General features: G+C 36.8%; 1 long non-coding RNA gene across 1 annotated transcript; it reads left to right on the top strand.

Moving 5' to 3' along the window:
- The first annotated feature begins 4757 nt into the window (after positions 1-4757).
- LOC133878274 (uncharacterized) lies at positions 4758-7365 on the top strand. Its single transcript, XR_009901867.1, has 2 exons — positions 4758-4953; positions 5689-7365. It is a non-coding gene; the product is annotated as an uncharacterized LOC133878274 (long non-coding RNA).
- The last annotated feature ends 1960 nt before the right edge of the window (positions 7366-9325 follow it).

The following is a 9325-nucleotide window of genomic DNA, read 5'->3' as shown; positions in this document are numbered from 1 at the left end:
GTAAGGTTAAGGAAGCTACCATTAAACCCTATGTGATTAGACCTACCTAGATCAGTTGGTCCTTGGCATGCCTAGGATTGAGGTTCATGCATACTCATATGCATTCTAGATCATGCTATTTTTATTGCCTTCATGCATTCTTTTTGGTTATTTATTTTTGCATGCATTGCATTTAGTTTTTCCTTCTTTGTTTCTTCTGTTTTCCTATTTTATGTGTCTTGCATTAGTTTGCATATTTACCTTTTTTGCGTTGTTCTTCGTTTTTTTTTTTTTAAAGAAAGGAAAAAGGTTTGTGAGATTGTCACTTCCACAAAAGGTTTGGAGCATCAAATTCTCAATTGTTTTTTTATGATTTGGTATCACATATTTTGATGTATGTATGTATGTGAATTTGACAAGAGAAGTCGATAATCTTGATGGAATGTGAGTGCTTATTTTATGTTGCATGATTGATGTGTCATCTGAATCATATTTTGGTTAATGCAAACTATTTTGATTCCATCTGCTTGAGTTTCGCTGCATGGGTGTGTGTTTGGTAGGCAACCATGTGAACCTAGGACCAAAAACTCCTGCACCCTAACCTAGAACTAAAAGCACCGTTTGAGTAAAAAAGACAATTCCAAAAAATTGTAAAACAATGAAAAGTTGTCTAAGTGTGCTTGTCTTGTCCCTATAGAAATAGTTGTGACCAAATTCATTGTGGAAATAGACAATCACAAAGGAAAATGATTTAAGCTTTGTGCTTATGTTTAGAGGGAGTAGATAGGATGCGGGTGTCTAGGCCCTAGTAAGAGGATTTGACTTTTAACTCAATGAGTTATAAACCTTTCTCGTGAGGCACTTTTTGGCATAGCCAACCTCCGCATCAAGTAAGGTTCTAAACTTGATTGTAGAATCTTGCACACGCACACAATTCATGAATCAGTTGATGATATCATGATTGCTTTGTGTCATTGGTTTTATGTCCATCAAGTGATTTAACATGTCATATCATTTTTACACATTTTAAAATTTTGTTTGATTAATATTCATAAACCACTAGAGTATTTTGATGGAAATTATGTTAGTGCATTGTGATGGGCATTACACTCAGGGGTAGTGTTTTGTTTTGGATAAAAATTGAAGAAAAAGTGTTGTTAAAACATTTTTGTCTGGACAACTTACAATTGTGTCCAGACATGGCTTCAAGTGAAACCCTGTTTTTTTGACCTGTCTTGACATGCCCCCTAGGAGCTAAAGCATTTTTTCCTTTTAAAACACAAAAACTTGTCATTTTTCTCTTTTTAGTTTTGAAACTCCCATCCTCTCTCTCACATTACTTGGTCTGGCTTGCTTATAAGTGATTGTTGCATCATACATCCATCCAACCTCAAATCCGATTATTGGTAAGTAAGTTTCTTTCTTGAACTTTACTTTGGGATTTTTATTTTTCATAATCAAAATCTACGTTTTGGATTGGGATTTGGGTGATTCTTGCTCATTGTGTTGCTATGTTTGGTTGATATGAGTCTTTTACAGCATTAATTCATATGTATTGAGGTGGATTTGCATGTTCTCACATGTTGTTGCTTGATTGCATTTTTGGTATGCACATGATATGCTTGATAAAATGCCTCAAAGAAATTTATGTTGCAGTTTGGCTTTGAATCACTTAGTTTTCTCTTATAGGACATTCCATTTATGCATCGTGATTAATTATATGCATTGCAATGTCATGAGATGTGAATTTGCATGTTTTCGGTATTTGAACTCCTTTGTAATTTTGTGGTTGAGTTCTTCCATGATAGCTGATTGTCATGCATTGAGCATATCATATTCAAGCATTATGATGAACACTGATGCACTAACTTGGCATGATTGCATATTTTTGAGTTTTGATTTTCAAAATAGCATAAAACCTTGTTTTGGTTGTTTTGAAATTCCAGCGGTTGTGTGCATTGATAAGGTTTTATGCTATTTTGAAAATCATAACTCAAAAATAAGTAATCATGCCAAGTTAGCGCATCAATGTTGATCAAATTGTATGAATACGATATGCAAATATTAAGCCAAAGCATCCATCAACAAACACATAACACAATATTTTTGTTGACGAAGAGAAAAACCTTGTGCCAAGGAAAAACCTATTCAGAGAAGCCAAAACCAAGATTTCACTTTACTAACAAAAGAACTAACTACAGGCAATAGTAAAACTTACAACCCCTTTTGTAACTTTACCAAGACAATCTGTAGAACGACCCGCTCCTCACATGTCTCAGCTCCAACTCCCTAGTTGGTCGTCCTTCAAAAAGTGAACTCCTTACCAATCACCACATGTAGACTTCAATTGTAGCTTTGATTGTGCAATCACAGCACGATAGCTTGAATTCCCATCCATGAATCTTCACACGAACAAGCTCTTGGAACAACACTCAAGAACCTTGTGTAGTATCACACCAAGGTCTTAGGAATAGACCCTTAATACTCTCTATGGATCTCTATGGAGGCTCTAAAAATCGTGTCTGAGAGATATAGAGAGTTGAGACAAAACGGGCTTTAAATCGCAATCACTCCAACCATATCTACTTATTAAATATAATTATTAATGTTTGGGAGAAATTATTGGATTCAAATATTAATACTATATATTAAAAAAAGTAGTCCATATTGGCCAGATTTTGACAACCAAAATGATGGCGACGATAGGTAGACTTTGACAATTTTCATTGAACCAACCGACTTCAAAAACCAAACTGATACAAACTAGACTATTTTACTCAATTTTGGGGCTTCATTTCTCAAAAACTAAACAAAAAATAAACAAATAAAATAAAATAAATAAATTAAGTGCCTATACCCAATCACGGTAGAGCCATTGAAACCTCCTAGCTACCACCCATTTGCCCATCAGTTGGGTTAGCTTTTCTTGACTTTCTTTTCCTTTTTCTTTTTTTAATTTTTTTCTTTTTGCTCATAACACTTTATATATAATTTAGCCATCTTCTTACGCTTTCTTGTTTATTGTTAAGAAAATAAAAATTTAACAGCATTTGTAGAGCCTTTTTTTTTTTTTTTTCCAAGTTGAATACGGAAGAAGACAGGATATGTTAAGCTATTTGATAGTGAATCATTCCTAGTAATTTGATAGGAATCATTATTATGCCTAGGGCAACAAGTTTAAATGATTACTATAACGCATATCTCCATCACTTAACTAGCTCAATAATGGCTAGGGATGTGCCACATAAAGAATGATGGTGGGTATTCCCTTCATTTTTTTTTTTTTTTTTTTGATTCAAATCTTATAAAAAGAGCCAATGTCAAAGCATTGCAGTAAGAGGTGAAACCCCTACGGGACATATTTGTAAATTCATGCTTGGACAATTGAAAATGAATATGTGTGTGAGTCTATTGGTTAGGCCCAGGAAAATGGGTTTGACTTTTGTATCTCATAGTTGTGCCTAGTTAGCATGTGAGACTCTCTCTCATCCTCACATATGTGTGTCTTGTCCTCGCTTGTGAATCGCTTCACTCACATGACTTGACATGTCTGTGACATTTTACATCGTCTGGGTGTGAGAAAGAGGATGTGCTTATATACAACATGCTCTCTCTAAATGGTATGAGGCCTTTTGGGCTCAAATCCAAGAACAAAACTGTGCGGGCTTGCCCAAAGTGGACAATATCATACCACTTGGAGCGGGCTATTACATATGGTATCAGAGCCGGAGCCTAGCCTGAGATGGGGGGAGCGTGTACAAGCCCATGAGGGTCGCCTGCGAGGATGCTGGGTCTTAAGATGGGGTGATTGTGACGTCTTACATCGCCTAGGTGTAGGAAAGGGAATGCGCTTATATACAACATGCTCTCTCTAAATGGTATGAGGCCTTTTGGGGTAAAATCCAAGAACAAAACCGTGTGGGTTTGGCCCAAAGTGGACAATATCATACCACTTAGAGCAGGCTGTTACATACGGTATCAGAGCCGAAACCCAGCCTGAAATGGGGGGAGAGTGTACAAGCCCATGAAGGTCGCCAGCGAGGATGCTGGGTCCCAAGATGAGGTAATTGTGACGTCCTACATTGCATAGGTGTAGGAAAGGGAATGTGCTTATATACAACATGCTCTCTCTAATGGTATGAGGCCTTTTGGGGTAAAATCCAAGAACAAAACTATACGAGCTTGGCCTAAAGCGGATAATATCATACCACTTAAGGCGGGCTGTTACATATGGTATAGAGCCGAAACCCAGCCTAAAATGGGGGGAGCGTGCACAAGCCCATGAGATTAGCCAGCAAAGACGCTGGGTCTCAAGAGAGGGTGATTGTGGTGTCCTACATCGCCTAAGTGTAGGAAATGGGATGTGCTTATACACAACATCCTCTCTCTAAATGGTATAAGGCCTTTTGAGCTAAAAGCCAAGAACAAAACCGTGCGAACTTAGCCTAAAGCGGGCAATATCATACCATTTGGAGCAGGCTATTACACTTAGCGTTGACATTGCTTCCAATTCCTTGTGTGAGTTTGAAATACCATCATGTGCGCACATATTTAAAATTGATTGAGCTACACTTGCTGATTATTTTGAGTTCATCATTCTCATTTTTTTATGATTATTTATTGTGTGCACTTAATTTGGTTTTGATGGGGTGTCTTTGGATTTTCAAAAGGGCAAAGGGGAAATTAAAAAGATTTTTTTGTTCTTTTGGGCATCACGACGGGACCTTTTGTCATCATGATTGGTTTGTCTGATGTGGCATCTTAAAGTTTCTCATTTCGTGTGATGACGTAACAGCCTTGCGTCGTGACGGGAATTCACAGTTCTTTAGTGTGATGACGTAACTCTATTCTTCCCCATTTTGTCAAAAATACTCTTGTTTTGTGTTTTCTCTCTAATGTTCGGCCTCCCCAAGAGTTTTTCGGCATCTTCTATTCTTCCTTGGCTTTTGAGTGCTTCATTTCATTGCTCCGAAGGTATGATTGAATTCTCATCGCATTTATTTGGTTCTTGATGTTCTTATTTGTCAAAACACTCTTGTTTTGGGACTTTTGATTTTGTTGATGTTTGCTAAAATTCCCGTGCATCTGTGGCCTCATATGTGTTTTAGGATTGTTCCTTATGCTTCTCTTGCCTTACATTTCATTGTTAGTTTATTGATTGGAGCTCATTGGATTCTAGGGTTTGATTTTCTCTAATTTGGGGATTTCTTATTTCTTGCTCTAATTGAGAAATTGGTGATTGATTTGTGTATTTTATGTTTAGAGATGTAAATACTTGCTTGTTCATGGTTCTGCACATGCTCTATTCTTGTGGTAAATTGTTGGAGGAAGATTGGGCTTCAAAATTTTCAAATTTGTGGCTTTTGTGGTCATTTTATGTTTGGTTGATTTATTGTATTCTTTGTGTTTGCCTTGGGTTACTGTATTTGAATTTTGTACTGGGATTTATTAATCTTGAACTTGAATTGTGCAATTGATCATGAATTGTACATTTCCCTAATGGTTCTTTTTAATGTCCTATTGTGTTTTGCTCCAATGCTCTCGGTAGATTGTTTGTACATTTTTCAAAGGGCATCTCTCATTGCGTGTTGGACCTTGTCTAAGCTAGTTGGGTTGGATAGATCTAGACTTGGAACCCTTTTGCATGTCCCACAGTTCGGGAAATACTTGGTTGGCTTATATGCTTTGGGTGTTTGTTTCTCCTTACAGTTATCATGTCATCCTCATCTCCTCCATAACAGAAAAGGACAAAAACCCAAGCTGGAAGAGATCTTGAAAGAAGAATCAAGTAGTAGAGAGGACTGAAAAGTTGCTTGTCAAGAGGGCTAGAATGGCTGCTGGACCTACACCGACTTTGGATGTACCTGCAACCATTGTAGGTGATTCAGGTTTTAAGGTAAGGTTCCCAATGTTGAAAAAGCAGCAGCTCTTCCTTGATCAGTTTTGCAACCAAAAGGTAATCATTGAGCATCCTATCACTCTTCTTGATTTCTCCTCTGATGAGTTTTCGTTCATTCCTCCAATTTTTTAGGGTTGGGGTTGGCGTTGTTTTACCAGTCCTCCTCATGTTGTTTACGTTGATATCGTTCTTGAATTCTACATGAACATTTCTAGGTTTAGTGAAAAGACCTCTTCTCTCACAATTTATGCAAGGGGCAAGGTCATTTCTTTAACCCTTGTTGCCTTGACCAAGATTTGGAATATTCCCTTTGAGCCTTGCCCTAAATTCACTTATCCCCCTGACAAAGCTCCTTCTCGTGAAGAGCTTGGTGAGTTCCTTGGTCTTACCTCTTGGACTAATAGCTTGTCATCTTTTCCTGTCGATTCCATCCAACTCCCTGCTCGCATGCTTGCTCACATGATTATGAACAATCCTTTTCCTATCTTATGGCACAGTGATTTTACATATATAATAGAGCCTTGTTCTTGCATGCTCTGATAAAGGGTTGTAAGATTGATCTTTGCTCATGCATCATAGAACCCATTGTTGACATCTATGAACCAGAAAATCTTACCTTTGCTTATGGTGGTGTCATAGAACTCATTGCTGACATCTATGGCTCTTATTTGCACTCCTTTGGATCGAGATTCTATTGCCAAATTTGATGTCAAGTCTAAGGGGAAACCTTTTGGTTCTCAGCCTTCCTCTTCTTCTGTTGCTACTGCTCCCACTGCATCTGATGTTTTTTCTTCAACAGAGTTTCTCAATCACATTGCATAGATGTTTGAAGCCAAAATAGAATTCTTTGGAAGACAAGTGGATGACTTGAAGAAGGAAAATGCCGATTTAAAGATGGAAGTTGCTGCCTTGAAGACTCAACTTGATAGTCACTTCTTTGTTCAATGTAGCCTTGAAGTCTCTTCTTTAGCGGATTCGTCAAGAAGAATGTTATGATGAATATCAAGATGATGATATTTATGAAGATATTTTAGCTATTGTTTCTCCTCGTGTAAGGGAGCTTTTTCAATTATTGTATGAGTTTGTGGATCCCTCGGTCTCTACCTCGACTTTGAAAGACTTGTTTCAAGATGTTCAAATCCTCTTCATCATCCTCTTCAAGATGCACAGAATCTCCTTGAGGACCTCATTGTTGACCCTCCTAGGGATGGGGAGTAGTGTGCTTTGGTCTTTCCACCTTTGTCCTTCGTGACAAAAAGGGGGGAGAAGTTTTTGTAATGGAAAACTCTTTTAGGCAGATGACCTCTACTTGAGGGGGAGATGATTTTCTGCCGTGGGAGTTTGTGTTGACATTTTTTCCTTTTTAGTTGTGGTTTCTTGTGACTTTTTGAGCTATGTTTAAGTTCTCCTCTGTATATTTTTTGTATCTTGACTATTGTTAACTGACTTCATGATATTTGTAGAACTCTTATGAGAGTAGTTGAATAGGTATATGTCTTTATTTCAAATTCATGCATGCTTTATGTTATTTTGTCACTCCCTTTGTGTGTGTGATCTATTTTGTCAAATTTCAATGCTTTTAATGAGTTTACTTTTGATCTACAAAGAACAGGTACAAGGCACATTTGATCTACCTTGGTCTAGTTGTTTTTTGTTAGGCTTGGGTAGGGTTGCAAGTGTTGTTACTTTTTTTTTTTTTTTTTTCCAGTATTTCTAATTGAGTCTCCGTTGTAGTAAGGTTTTCCACTGAATGGCCAAAGGGGGACATTGTTAGCTTCAAGAAATTGGTTTCATTTGGTGTGCAAAATCTTATATGTAATTCTTTTCATTACCCAAGGCTTCCGTATGAAAATGTCAAGGCATTGGAGGTTTTTCAGAGTTAGTGGTTTGTCCCATTCAAAGCCCATGTTAAATGGCTAGTGACAAAGAGCCACAAAGAAGTCTATGCCAACTGCCGTTCAAAGCCCGTCATAATTGGAACATGACGCGGAGCCATAGAGAACTCTCAGCCTATTTCCATTCAAAGCTTGTCATAATGGAGACGTGACGTAGAGCCAATTAACACTTAGTCTCTAAGGGGGGACAAGTACTAGGGGAGGCTAGGAATAAAACCCTATCCTCCACCACTATGTGTGGCGCATGGGGCTAGGGTTTCGCCCCTAGCCCATGCGCCCCATAAGCTTTGTAGCTGGGCTGGGTTTTATCCAAGCCCAGTACCACTCCTGAACCCCTGACCAATGTCTCACAATGGTCCATATTTTAAAATAAAACATGATCCAAATAAATAAATAAAAGCCCGTCATCGTGGTCAAATTAAATCACCTTGAAGAATTACCCAAAGGAAAGTAAATAAATAAATAATAACTAGCCTCAATAGGCTCATCTCATGATTTGTCACAGACTACTATTAATTACAATTAATTCAACTAAATAATTGTATTTGAACTTTACTTAATATTTTGAATTAATCTCTTAGATAATTCATATTTTAATCATTTCATTCATCTACAAAATATTTTGTAGTCGAATTAAAGTCAATTAGATTGTCACTTTAATTCACTACTTCTTATTCTTGAGTGCCCAATTTAATCACATAATTATTCTCTCACTTGTGAAATATCACTTCATCAAGTATAAGTATTTTAGTATATTTTACAAAAATGCCCTTGCCATGGACTAAGATAACTAATCCATTAAATCTATCTAAGGGGAAAATTTCCTATTATTTGATCTAGTCAAAGGATTTTGATTCCTTATTGAGGATGGAGTTTTCACAATGCTACATGTGATCACCCCAACTTACCGAGAATTTTGACCGCTGTAAGGTCTCACTTCTAAATGCATCAAAGTGACATTCACTTTACATTTGAGTTCGCGACCCTCTTATGATTTTGAATCAATGTTATAAGAAGTCTTTGAGATTTACATCATTCATTTTAAGAGTGTTTGAAAGGAATGAAAACTCCAATGGTGCGTTCAATGCATTGTATATGCACCAACACATTATCCAAAAGTCACTGTTTCACACGATCAAGATAGATAATCATGATTAATGCGTTACAGTCTTAGCAAATGAAATGTCAAATTCCATTACTGACTGTGAACATTAAATTGTAAATTGCAAGGTTTTTGGTCTAAGATCTTTTGTGTGATAATCTTGTTACTCCCACCATAAAATATGTTCTATGCAGTCTAAGGACCATTAATTTACATGTATATGATAAATAACAATCACAAAGCATAAACATGTAAATAAGTTATATGCGTATTGGTCATAAATTAAAGAAACATCTTTATTTTATTTAAATCAAAATGTCCTACAAAATAATTAGGATTTAAGGCAATATCCCTAACATATAATTCAGAAAATAAACAACTTTATTTAAGAAACCAAAATGTCACACAAGAGAAATTGGCTTTTATGGCATAAACCCTTGCAAGACTTAC

This window comes from Alnus glutinosa, chromosome 9, assembly GCF_958979055.1.
Source record: "Alnus glutinosa chromosome 9, dhAlnGlut1.1, whole genome shotgun sequence".
NCBI classification, from domain to species: Eukaryota; Viridiplantae; Streptophyta; class Magnoliopsida; order Fagales; family Betulaceae; genus Alnus; species Alnus glutinosa.
This window is presented reverse-complemented; position numbering and strand designations above follow the sequence as displayed.